Source organism: Taeniopygia guttata, chromosome 4, assembly GCF_048771995.1.
Source record: "Taeniopygia guttata chromosome 4, bTaeGut7.mat, whole genome shotgun sequence".
In the NCBI taxonomy this organism is placed as follows: Eukaryota; Metazoa; Chordata; class Aves; order Passeriformes; family Estrildidae; genus Taeniopygia; species Taeniopygia guttata.
The window spans coordinates 14479313-14493223 of NC_133028.1; the positions used below are offsets into that span (position 1 = coordinate 14479313).

Genomic DNA, 13911 nt, shown 5'->3' on the forward strand with positions numbered 1-13911 from the left:
TCAAGGTATTTCATGAACCTTTTTTTCATATCTTGACAAATCTGAGATGATTTTTAAGTTGTTAAAAAACTGTAATGGCTTGAGGTTTATAACAAAAGTTTTGCCTTGTTTTATTTACAGATAATGGACTAAGATTAATTTTACTGATTCTTACTCACTTCCCTCCACTTTGACTTAATTCAGCATGTTGTCCAATATTATATATATATATATATATATATATATATATATATATATATATATATATATATAATATTTATATATGACAAATGCTGCTTATTCATACTGCACATCTAAGATCAGATGCACTTAATGTATGAACAAGATTTCTAATGAAATAGCTAAATTTCTTCCATATTCTGCAGGTCTATTTTTGGCAGTACTACCAGCCTCTGCTTTGCACATGTATTTATTTAATGATGTATCCATTCCTTAAATTGCCAAATGTATTGCTGATTTTCTCTTCATGACAATAACACATTTCTTTCAGATTCTTTGTATTAGCTTGTTGTTGGGTTGTTATTTTCTGTGTTGGTGATGGGGTGTCTTGCATTTTTCCAGAAGGCTACATTTATCAAAATGGAGAGCAGCCAATTACTACAGAGATTTTAAATTTTTACCATTTAGTCCCACTCCTGCAAAGAATTAGCCACGTTCCTTACTTTAAACATGTGATCTGCTCCACTGAGCTCAGAGGATTAGCATTAAGCACATGTGTATATCTTAGCACTTTCAGAACCCAAATAACATTTGGGTTTTCTATATTTCTGAATGTACAGGAATTGATCTGGTAATAATTAGACTCTATGCAGTTAGTTTCAAAGTGCATTGCTGATTACAAGAGGATTCATCCTGGGGCAAAGATCTGAGCAGGGACTTAGAAAGTCTGAGTCAAGACCTGGTTCTTTCACAACCTCATGAAATAAGTTTGAATAAATCACTGCATTTCAAGTAGACCCAAAGTTGTTCATCCTCCTAATTCCGTGGTTAGAAATGTCTCAGATTTAGGTGCCTCAATGTTCTTGCACATATATAGACAAAAAATCTTGCAGTTGATTGCGATATAGCAGGGTGCTACTCCTGTAAAAAATGAACTTGCAACACCTATCCATGTTGCTAGTGTGCATGTACCAATGCCTCAGTATCTTGTGTTTCCCAGAACAGAACTCACTGGTTTTACCCAGTTCTTGCAGACATCCTCTTTTTACTCGTGGCACTGATTACAGTTTAGTCTGGCCACTATGTGCTGTGGTCATGCAAATTCATAATAAAAATATAGAAGAATAATGGTAAAATCAGTATTTAGCTACTCTTTAAACATATACTTGCAAGTATGTGGAAGCTATGCTCTACAGCTGCCTACATTCATATATATTCAGCAGTATTGGGGTAATTATACCATTTGTATTCCAGAAAATTATGGGAGTCTACAGCAAAGTTTCATGGGTTCTCCTCTCATATCTCGTCAACCGAAATGAGTCAGACCTGCACTGCTTATTAGAATATTATTAGCATAAGTTGTTTTAGTGAACTAGTAAATAATTCATATGGAAATCTGCAAAAGCAAATATGTTGGCCATTTCCCCCATTTTCATTGAGCTTAAAGAGAATTGTTCACTTTCTTCAAATATTTGTTTTAAAAATGTGGTAACAGTACATTGTTTTCCACTCCAGATGGCCTGTGCATTTTTTTTTTTTCCAGTAAAGCATCTGAAACTTGGTGCCATGGTGAAAGCAAGGAAAACATATAGAATTCTAAGGTTCTTTATCTGTTTTTAAAAGACAGCAGGGGCATATGAGATAGCAGGGTTCTCAGCTTGCAAGTACCAGAGGCCAGGTGCAAGGCGTTTAAACAGCTAATTTCCACTGAATGTTCGTTATGTGCCTGCACACTGGTTTAAATGGAAACAGTACAGTGACATCTATGCTGCAGTCACACAAACCAATGAAAGTCAGGAGCAAATACTCACTGTAGTGGGCACTATAGAAAATAAAGGGAGATACTGTTCATCAGAACATTTACAGTTTTATCTTGCTTCTTTTACTTGAATTTCTGTTGGTACTTAATATTACAGGCAGGCACACAGCTATGGAATAAACACTGTAATGAAAATATAGAAGAGGTTTGGACCCTCTATTGGTATCATAGCCCTTTCTATAGAATTTCAAAAGGTTATAGTATTTCCAAAGAGTAGGGATGCCTCCAGACCACTGAGTTTGACAGCCCAGCATATGCCCAGACCACCTGCAAGCCCCACAAGCGTGTTGTCCTTCTGGGAAGAAAGAGGCAAGCAGCCCAAGCAAATCTTAGGCAGGCAGAGTGTGAGCAGATGGTGTTAATTCCAAAGTCAACGCATGCACCTAAATTTGGTTCCTCTCAAGAGGCACGAACATTCAAGATGGTAGTGTGAGTTTGAACTGTCATTTCCTAGAACTAGTTTGCCCAAACAGGGATGAACCTTTCAGCTGTCATTTGAAATGTCAAGTTCAACTACACCAGGGTTCATGCCTGCCATAACTGAAATCAGGTCAAAGCTAGAAGACAAATTTGTTCTACCAATGAAACACTCACTTCCAGATTGACTTTTATGTACCACATCCTCACAGGCAACAGAAACACCAAGAATTTGGGGGAAAAAAGAAAAATAATCTAAACATTTTGAAATACTTATGTTCATCTTGCACCTGAGAGTAAACTTCTTAATGTTATAAAAAAAAATAGCTAATTAGAAAAAAATTAATAACAAAACATAATATTTCCATAATTTGAGGAGTTTAAAAGTACCCAAGAACTTCTGTAGTCAAGGGATGGCTCATCTCTGCTTTTATCAGGTGAGAAGGTAAACCCATCTTAGGCTGGGTGTCCAAGCTCCAATGATAATGAAACAGAGGAAAGAAGTGATTCCAGAGACAATCCATTTCATCCAAGACATGGCTTTGGACCCACTCCTCCTGATAAAGTTTATGTCTCCTTCTGTTGACTCTGGAAGGGAACCAAATTACTCTCTTGTTTGAAAACTTCACTTTTACATGGCTAAAACCAAGTCATTTTACCCTCTGTTAAAAAAAAAAATCCTAATTAATAAACTAGGATTTTTAAAATACAATTTCTTTTTTGGCGTGTTCTCAGTTGAAGCCTCACGTGTGTCTGATCCAGACTTCATGACATGAAATCTTTACAGTTTCTCTTCTGTTGTAAGTTTGGACAGCATGCTGCAAGACACCAAGCACACTTCTATCAGACAAATAAAAAGAATAATAAAACTCAATCATGCTTGTATATATAGAAGGCCAATCAATGTAAACACAGGGTCTTTCTGAACAGAAGAAAAGCGGAAGCCAGATGGCATGAAATCATTGATAGCTGTTTCATAAACTTTTCCTGCAATCAAATCTAATTGAAATAACACTAGATTGTAGGCTTGAGCAGGTGGGCAGCACACACAGCTGTTTCTGCTAGATGATTTCCAAAGAATACATACATAAAACATTCACAGGGACTGACATACGGCAAAAATGGGTTACCCCAGATGGAATGCTCTCTTTCAGGCTTTATTTCACTGACAGAATTCTGAAGCCTGCCTCTTTAAAAATATGGGCAGGAGTGTTTTCCTGGACTAGTTAAACCAACCACAGCCATATACAATGCTGTTGGGAGCCAAGGCCTGGTGATGAAGTGTCTTCAATGCCAATTTATATTTGAAGGCAAGGAAAAGCAGAGGGGGATCTCATAGTGTCCAGTTTATTGCTTTGCAGTAAGGTAAAGATAACTAAATCACCTCTGTCAGATATTTCTGTTTCACAGAAATTTGCCAAGAAAAGATTTTATCAGTTTCCTTGGTAGCTTATTCCAGTTCCCCTGTAGTTATAGCTAAATCTTTTCCTAATGTCTAATCTACTTTTTAACAGAATTAAGCTAATTGCCATACATGGTCAAGGAAAGGAAACAGTTAATGTCTTTTTCTGTTTTAATCTTTTGTATATAGATGTATTTCCAATGTCCTCTCTCCTTTTTCTGCCCTTTTCTGCAGACAAATATCCCATGACAGAATTCCTGAAGACTCACAAATGAGCAAGAAGAACCAAGTAAGTCTTCCCAGAGAGGTCCAGCACCTGAAGTAGGCCTGACATTGAGGGCAAAATTTTACTCTGAACTCTTCTTTGCATTGGAAACTAGGGTTCAAGAAAAAAAAAATACAGTGAAAGGAAGGAAGATGAAAAAGAGCACCTTATGTAGATCAAATGAGAGCCTGAAATAAATGAACTGTGTAGCTCTACTACCTAGTGCATTCTGGCTAGATGATAGAGTGAAGCTCCTGCTCTTCATTATCTTCATATAAATATAATACAAAAAGATTTACATGTCATTTCTATTACTGTTTATACCAGAATCTGTGTATTTAACACTTCAGTCTAAAGGATTCAAATCTGCCACAGTATCACTAAGAGCAATCCAGAAGTGATTAGTGAACTCTGGTTTCTCTTCAGGTTCTATAAATCTCTTGCCTTTTACTTAAGATTTCCATGAAGAGGAACAATTTATTTATTACAGCCTTCCAGTACTTAAAGGGAACCTCCAGAAAAGATAGGGCGGCATTGTATCAGGAAACATAGCGATAGGATGAGGGGTAATGGTTTAAAAATTAAGGATAATAGATTGAGATTTATTTAGATATATTAGTAATAAATTATTTACTTTGAGGGTGGTGAGATACTGGCACAGGTTGCCCAGAGAAGCTGTGGATGCTCCATTCCTGGAAGCAATTAAGGACAGGCTGAATTGGGCTTTGAACAAACTGGTCTAGTGAAAGGTGACCCTGCTTATGGCAGGGGGTTTGGAACTAAATGATCTTTAAGGTCCCATCCAAAGCAAAACATTCTATGATTCTAAGAATAGAATTAAATGCAAATTGTGCTATTAAATGATGATGATCTCTTGGACTGTAGGAGCCTTCTGGATACTTATTTGAAAATGTTAATTCTGAGGTTAATGGCAGGCAGCCTTACTTCCCTGTTCCCAGTCATTTTATGTTAAAAATGTAATATATGTATTGATAATATATTAGTGAGTCTAGGAGTAGAGGAGGGAGAGGAAACATCATTATACTACTACAAAAAATTCTAGTCAGAAAGTCCTGACCTGCAGAGGTGTCCTAGGGAAGTGACACCCTGTGGTCATCTTCCTTAGGGGTTTGGCTGTGCCTGTCAGACACTAGGCATGGTGTAACACAGCCCCTTGCTCCTTCTCATGCAGTTACAACCTTTAGTTTCTTCAGAAATCAGGTACAGTTCTCAAGGGAAAACCCACACTCCTATGAGAGAGAGAGAGAGAGCAGGAAAGAATCATCAGTAGCCCCAAGTAGTGGGAGAAATTGTTTGCAAAAGGCAGTGAGAATCAAGCCCTGGGGTGACGTGACTCTGCAAGAAATAAATGAGTGTGAAGCAAATGCTTTCAAAAGAACCCATCTCAGCTCTGCGGCAGAGAAAACTGCAACACACAGTGACAAAAGATCCAAAAGAGGCAGTTGATTCTTTGCAGGGGAGAAAACAAAGTGTTTACAAAGATGCAGAACAGTAAATCATCAAAGTGTTCAGAAAATGCTTCAAATGTAATGTTCATTCCTACATTTGTATGGAAGGCACAGTAAAGAGAAAAAGACACATCCCTTGCCTTTCAGACCCTTTGGACTCGAGCAGGTGTAGCATGCCAAGTAATTATGATAGAAAAACAGCAAAGAAGGAAAGAGGAAAGACTGCAGGAGGAACAGGAGCACAAGGATCATATGTAAGTTTATATAATTGCTTTAGATGACTGGGGAAAATCATCAGCTTGTTTACTGGCTTGTTCTGTATATCTTTACATGCCTTAAACTGAAGTAGTTATTTCAGGCTGCTGAAGGGGTCTATTTTGAGTGCAGTCTATGAAGGTTGATTATGGGAAGAGGTTTGTGGGAGGCAAAGGAGTGAAGACAAAAGAAGCGATGAAGATAAAGAACAATACATGCAGAAACAGAGGGGACCTGGTGCAAATCCTGGCACTGCTTTCAATAATAGCTAAAGCTCGTATAGAGCTTTTCAAGCATAGATTTTGAAGTGTTTTAAATTGAAGTCTGAATCATCTTATTCGCATTATAACAGGACAAATAATGTGTTCACGGTCACTCTGTGGAAAAAAATGCACTGTAGCCAGGCAGAGGATCCACAGCCCCTGAATGCTAGTGCCATGCTGCCCACATGACACACTGCCCCTCTATCAGCTTGGGCTTTACCCTTCAATGCAGGGCTGATGTATTAGAAATTAATTTATCAGCTGCTTTCTCTCTAAATTACATGCTGAAACACCACATCAACCATTTTGTGAGGAGAACTGAGCTTGGTGGGATGATATACACAATACAGAGGTTTACTGGGGGATTAAAGAGGGTTTAAACTCTCTACTCCTCCTTATTATGAGTACCCAAATTAAAATGATACCCAGATATGTAACATAGTCACAACTAGGCTGGAGACATATCAAGACAAATATCTGTGTTCAGGACCACAGACAGGCCCCTCAAGGCCAGATACAGTCTGTTCAAATAATGGTTTGCAAGACACCCTAGGAAGACAGGTGATGTCTGAAGTCCAGACATGTACAGGGTGTTTGGATGTGAAAGAGGTCAGAAAATGCCATGCTCATGTATCCTCTGAAAAGTGCTTGCTCAGTGTTATGGATATGCCAGCATGTCAATACACATGTGACCTTTTTTTGGCATTTGAAATGCGTAAATTCTGCTGACTCCCAAACCACACAGAAAGTCTTTTGACCTAGAACTGTTCATAGAATCACAGAATGGTAGAATGTCTCAAGTTGGAAGGGACCTGTAACTGTTGTTTGAATTATTCCAAGTTTTAATGTTCTAATCACGTGTTAGTTTATACAATGGGCAGATGTGGTGGTGCATTCCCCCCTCCCCTGCTCCCTCGGGCCACACTGTGATCTAAGAAATGCTCATTAGGCCTCAGCCTTGACGAACAGCACCTGGTCTAAGCTCCTCTTGAGCTTATCAGAAATACTGTCTGCTTCCATGAAATTATGCTAACAAGCTCCTGTTTCTAATGAACAGCCTTGGAAACTTACATTTCTTGCCTGAATAACAACCCAAGCAGAGTAACATTTTTGTAACTGAACTTTCAAAGGAAATTAACAACCTGAACTGCAGCCAGGATGAAAATTATGGCTAAAGCCGACCTTCTTGTGGCCCTGCAAAGAGGGGTCCTGAGTGAGACCCTTCGAGCTCTCCTGGGCCACAGTGGGCGGTGACCAGCAATCTGCCTCTGCGTGGGACTTGTGAACTCTTAGGTTTGGCATACTTGCAGAACCACTGCCAAACAAGGGCAGTGAATCCTGGGCTGATATCCCTCACCCTTTGAGGCTTGACCCCATGGCCATTTAGAAGATGCAAAGGCATCTGAAATGAGTATTTCACTGGATTCGAGGGAATTATTCACAGATATACCTTGTATCTACTCTTTAGGTCTGTGTACATGCAAGTGTGCATATGCCCTAGCGAATGGAATGTTGCTCTCCTGGATTCTTAATTACTTCTGGTTTGAAAGTTAGGCCTGTAAGTGGCTTACTGTTGTGCTGTAGTAAATTCTACATGAAGCTTTTATGAAATTGTCTAACTTGAGCTATCAATTAAGTGCTGCTAAGTTCAAGTGCTTTTAAACCTTTAGGCTTAAAACTGTTGGTCAAGTCCCCAGGGCTCAGCTTACAAGTCAACAAGAGGGTCTTCTTTATCCTTTCTTTTCCTTCATTTTCCTCTCCTTACCCTTTTCCCCCCACACCTCCAGCCTCCACACAGTAATTTTTGGGTTGAGTTTGGTTTTAGATACATTGATTTTAGATATTAGCTGGCTTTTTCTCTGTGTGCTTTAGCCTTCTACTGAGCCATCTACTAATAGAGAGAACCTTGGCAATGAACTTTGCCTTGCTTTTGCTTTTTTGTTAAAAAATAATGCTTTTGCTGATGACTCTTTAAGTGACCTTAAAACACACATTTGCAACAGCAGAGAAGTAGTTTAATTACACAGAGCACACAGCAGTGTTCTTTTATTTTTTAAAATACAATTATCACAGGTCTAGCTCTTTTCAAATGACAAAAAAAATCTTTGATGACAATACTTAATTGTCATCACAGGCAGATGCTATCTATTTAATCAACCATTTAATACTCAAACCAACAATTTGCTGCTCCTTTATTTGCCTTCCTTCCAAGTAATACATTCATATTATATTTTAAAATGTAACATTTTCAAAGGTTAAGTTATGTCTTTATGTGACTGGATGATGCACATTTATGGTAATGGTATTACCAAAACTCATTGTCATACAACAATGGAATTTCTGCTTGCCTGGTCATTTTAACCTCCACTCAACAGTCGTGCTGCAGATGCAGTCACACAGTCATGTGCAACTGCTTTGTGTCAGCCGTGTCTGGATTTCCACACCTTAGAAGATATTCTCACTTGATTTTTAGAGTGAAATCTTGCCTTTATCACATCTACCAACTCAAAATTGGCCCAGTATCATTCACATGAATAGATCTATAACTAGTAGCGATGTACTAGAGGACACTCAAGGCACACTGCTTAAAAAAAACCAAAAACCAGTGTAAAGGTCACAGTATCAATTTAAATATTTATATCTTTTTACTATTGATGCTAGTCTTATCTCCCCCTTAGAGTAGAGGGGATCTTTTTATAAATGTGACATTTCAATGGCTTGAATGATTTTGGATTACATTTGCTCTGACCTCCTGAAGTAATCGTAGGAATTTTCTCTGCTGAGCTAATTATCAATTGAAATTGTTCTGAGCAATTGTAGATCATCATCATCATCATATTTCACTGCTAATCAGAAAGCATCTGCAGCACCATGTAGCAGACATGAAATGCACAAACTATAGGACATATATTTAATGGAGCAACAATTATTTTACTTTTTGTGCTTATCGAAAGGTAACTCTAATGTTGTCTAATGAATTCTACCCCAGATGTGCGTGATCTTATAATTACGTTGTTCAGGCTTCACGTTAGTTAATCAAATAGTTTCTTCAGCTCAATTTTACAATTATTCAGACCCCAACTCACTGAAGTATTTGCCTAAAATCAGGTTTTCTCAGTGGCCAGTGGAATCAGCTTCACTGGCTTAAATGGGTGGCTGAACACATACAGGTTTTTCACATGCTTACTTTGAGGCAGGCTCTGGCAGTAGTTTGATGAGGAAAGATCATACTGTGGAACCAGCTGCTGTATTTGGAATTAACATATTGATTGCTGCTAGAAATTATTATTTAACATATAGTGTCAGTAGCATAAGACTCTATTGGAACACATCCATTATATAATCTAAAAATAAAGAAATCCAATGAATAAACTCCCTAGAGCTAGTAGTCAGTAAAATATACCTTATATACATATTTCCAATCAATAACCATTTTTTCTCTAAAATCTGTGGATTAGCATATTCTTCTAGTGTCTTGTTTTAATGTTTTGTTCCCAGCAAAAGATCTCTCTCTGCATGAAAACACAGGAATAATGTGTATCCATGCATCAGCCATTTAGCTGTTAGCAAACAGAGATAATGGCCATTGGGAATGTAAAAGCTAGACTACTTGGCTGCTCTGACAAATGAAATCCAGGAGTAATGAGTCACACTAGATGTGATCCTTTAAAAAGAAACATTGGCAAACTCTCAGATTTTAAAATAACTTTGCTGAGATCAAGTGGAGCTGTCTTCAGCCATGATGAAAAAGCTAAAAATGAGTATCTGACTGTGCAGATAATTCCAGCAGCCTGGCAGCATTTATTTGTGAAGCAGCCCAGCCTGATAAGATGTTCGCACTGATGCTAACGTGAACTGGACGGTGCAGATACATATTGCATAATCCTTGCATACATGGCACGTTCATTCATACACTGCTGGCTGTGGTTATCAGCCTGGAGGGATGAAAATGTACATGTCTGTGAGCCAGCCTGTGCTCTGGGGGATTTTGTTTTACTCTGCATTGAGAGGCAGACTGCAGAATGCTTGCTTTCCTGAGCTAGGAAGGCTGAGCACAACTTCCCCAGCAATTTTAACAAATTTAGTGAAAGGGAAGAGTGCAGGTATGTCAACCACCAGTACTGGCTGAAGGTGGAGACTTTTCAGAATACACAAAATACACAAGTCTTGGGATGGATTTGCAAGATGGATAGTAATTCACAAATTTTCCATGTGCTTTGGCTTTTTGTGGTAACATGCTGTTTGTATCTCTTAGTCAAAAGTAAAAGGCAAAATTTTCATTGATCTTTTTGTTTGCTCCAGCCGAAAGTGAACTAAACCCACCCACTGCTCTGCAGTTTTTGAAAACACTTTTTTTCTAGTACTTCTTGCTGAAGAAAAAGCTTTTTATCAGTTCTCTGCAACTCATGATTGTCCACATCCAGTTTGCAGTTCAGGTACTCCTACAAAAACATTAAAATAATATAATAGCTCTTATCTGTCTGAAAAAAGTAGTGCATGCAAAAGTTCAATGCCTGCTTAGCTTTTTAGTTCGGCAAAGTTTAGCTCAAACAAATTTCATGGCTATAGGAAAAAAGTCTACTTGTCAGCACATATCTTTTAGGCTTTGAGGAACCACACATTAATCAGTAGAAGCAAGACAACAAGCAGAAACAAACAAGGTGAAAAATCCCAGACACACTCCAGTTTTGTCAAAGGGGATTTCTTACAGACATCTCTTCAGGCAGACTTCTTTTGTCTCCTAATTAAATGGTTTTTGCTAGATGAAATCAAACCTTGCACTTCATTGCTCTGCTTTAGCAGTGTGCAATGCAAACTACTGACTGAAATAATTTTATAAGGCGGCAGAGAATTTTTTAAATGGTTAAATTAGAATCACAGCTATTCATACTTTTTCAGCATTCTATGATTTTGTGTATGTGTGTGAGTATGAGGAAAGAAATTGTAGGCATACAGTAGCGTTGGGCAGCGTTCTGTAGAATATTGGTATTTTACAGATATGTCAGACTACAGAAAGGGATTTGGGAAATACAGAAACGAATGATGTATAAAATGCAATGCAGAAATGTCACTGATCACTGATATAACTTTTATATTCAGAAGGAGGCAAAAATTCAGTTTGACTCTCAAGCAAGTTTGCAATACTTCCATTTTATCTAGCCTACTTGTGCTTTCCCAGCAGAAAATTCACATTAAATAACATTACGCAGAGAAGAAGAGACTGTGCAATAGTGGAGTCTCTGTAAAGGTTTTATCACTGGGAAATTGGGTTGCCTGAGTTATTCATTACTTGGTATATAGCAGATATTTCAAAGAGAATTAAAAGAAGGCATAAGCAGGATTCTTAAAATGTCCTTGCATTGTTTCTTTGTATATAATTATCTAGATGCTTTTGTTAATATGAGACCAAATGAACTGATTACAAGAGAAGAAAAACCTCGTAACCAGGGAATTAACCTCTGGATATTTTCTGTAAGGGATTTGATTCGACCCTGCTGAAATAAATAGGAGCCTCTCCTTTGATTGACTAGATTTCTATATTTTCAGTCTTTATCCTAATTTACTGAAAATGTTTTTCAAATGTAATGGTTTAGGACATTAGCCAACTAGAAAGAATTCTCTGCATGCTTTAGCAAAGCCAGGAATGACCCCTGGCATGAGCAGAGAGATAACAACGTGATCACCAGCTGTCAGAGTGAACATTTTAATGGTATATTGGGAATGAATGAATATCAGATATCCCTCTACTCGAGGTGCTGCCTGTTGTCCTCAGGAGAAAAGAAGGGAGAGAGGATGTGTTTCCATAATGAGAGTTGTCTTCTCTGTAGGGTCCTTGCCAGATGCAGACACCTTTTGGTAACTGTCTGAACTTGTTGGCATGAGAGAAATATCCCTGGGGGAACATGAAACTAATGGCAGAGTAGAGGCCAAAAGGGAAAATTTATCAAAAGTGCATCCAATTTTTTCACATGGCTTTATAACTTATCAGGAAAAAACATGGATAACGTGATCCTGTGATAAGTCAGGCACATGTCGAGTGAGATACTTCTTTTGTTTTGGTTGACAGTTTTTCAGAAATAGAGATTAATCATTGTGTCTTAAGCACAGAAAAACTAAAAGTCAAATGTAGGATTATCTGAGCCAAAAGAATACACACATTGTCAAAAATTATGACAAATTTTGAATTATATTAAACAAAACCAGAAAATAACTGAAGAAATAATCCAGTCATTTCTCTACTCTGGGACTGGATAAGTTATCTTATGCTATTTCTGATTGACATTTGTCCAAACATCTTTTAGGGATTTCTCAGGTGGGATTTCCAGTGCTCTCTCAGACACTGATCAAAAACTTCATTTTTCTTCTTCCTGGAAAAATTTTCCTTATGTTCAACTTGTATTTGTCTTGCCACAGTTTAAGATAACTGTTCTTATTCAACAGGCAGACAAAGGGAAGCCTGCATTCCCCTTCTCATCTAAGCTTTCTGTTATTTAAACTTCCACTCTTTGGATCAAAAATATCTAACACCTTCATTTTTCCCCAAATGTCCCCTCTCAATCTTCATCATTCTCACTGCTCTCCTTTGGTGTCTCTCCAGCTAATCTTGTTCTCCACCAACCAAGCTGCCTACAGAACACATACTGAAGGTGTAACCTCACTCAGAAATATTATTGTTGTAACACAGGTGACACTTAATGAGTAAACACACGTGAATCTGTCTCTCTTTTGCAACCAATGGTATTTCTATTGGTGACTCATTCTAAACCTTTCTGTAGTTTTGCCGCATTACCCTTCAGCTTATGTGTAGTTTATTATTTGTGAAAAAAGGCAGAGCATTGTATTTTTTTAGCTTATTAATTACATTCTATTTTTCCAGGCTATTTATCCAATTTATCAACACTGTTGTATTTCAAATCCTGGTTTGTCATACATATATTGCCCAACTGGTGCTCTCTGTGAACTTAATAAATGTGTTCTCCATCCTGTCTTGAAAAAGCACTACGTACCATTCAGGATAATTCCTGTAAACACCCTCTCAAACGATCCCTCTAATTTGATCTAATTTTGAATTAGCGACACCTACTCTTTTAATACATATCTCTTAAATGAGTAATGCACTCACCTAACAGTTTTTTTCTGTAGTCCATGTTTCCCAAGCTTACACATGAGAGGTGTGCAGAAGTCAAGCTATAGGGCATCTACCAATTTTCTTCCTATCCAGAAGGCCTGTTATCCTGTCATGATACAATTGCTCCTTTAATTATCAAAGTTCATGTATCATAGCAGAAAAATCTATGTGAATGAAATAAAGTTAGACTATTTTTCAAAAAGGCAAAAACATATGTCTAAGCTGGTGTATCATGACAAATTAGAAAGCAAGGAATATATTTGGGAGTGCATGTTATTTTCACTTCAGCCAGTTTCAAAACCTTTTTACTTCATTCTAAGGATCACTATCAGACTTTACTCTTCTTGATTCTTTCCAAAGTGATTCCTGTCTGCAGAAATACAAGATACATTTTTCAGTTTTGTTTCGGGCTGCCAATTTCCTTTCACTCTTGATAACAACAAATCTCTAAAACAATTTTCTCACACTGTTTTGCTGACCAGCCCTTGAGGAATACAGAAGAATAATCAAGAATACAAAGTGGTTCAGCAACACAGCAGCAGGTCTGGATACATTTGCTTCTGTAGGTGTCACAACAGGCCCTGCAATACCAGGACAGTCTCTCTAGACCCAATATTCAATTTACACAGAGCGTCCAGTCTTAATGGACCTTGGAAAACAGATATCACGGAAAAGGAGGCTGTGGCTACAGTATACCTGAGGAAGAACCAAAGGAACATGAATTCCAACTATG

The 13911-nt window shown here is 37.8% G+C and overlaps 1 long non-coding RNA gene across 1 annotated transcript in view; it reads left to right on the forward strand.

Moving 5' to 3' along the window:
- Positions 1-5075: 5075 nt before the first annotated feature.
- The window catches only part of LOC121469863 (uncharacterized), a 37937-nt gene continuing 29101 nt past the window's right edge, over positions 5076-13911 (forward strand). Inside the window, exon 1 of the long non-coding RNA XR_005980146.2 lies at positions 5076-5785. This is a non-coding gene — a long non-coding RNA (uncharacterized lncRNA). The remainder of the gene's footprint in view (positions 5786-13911) is intronic.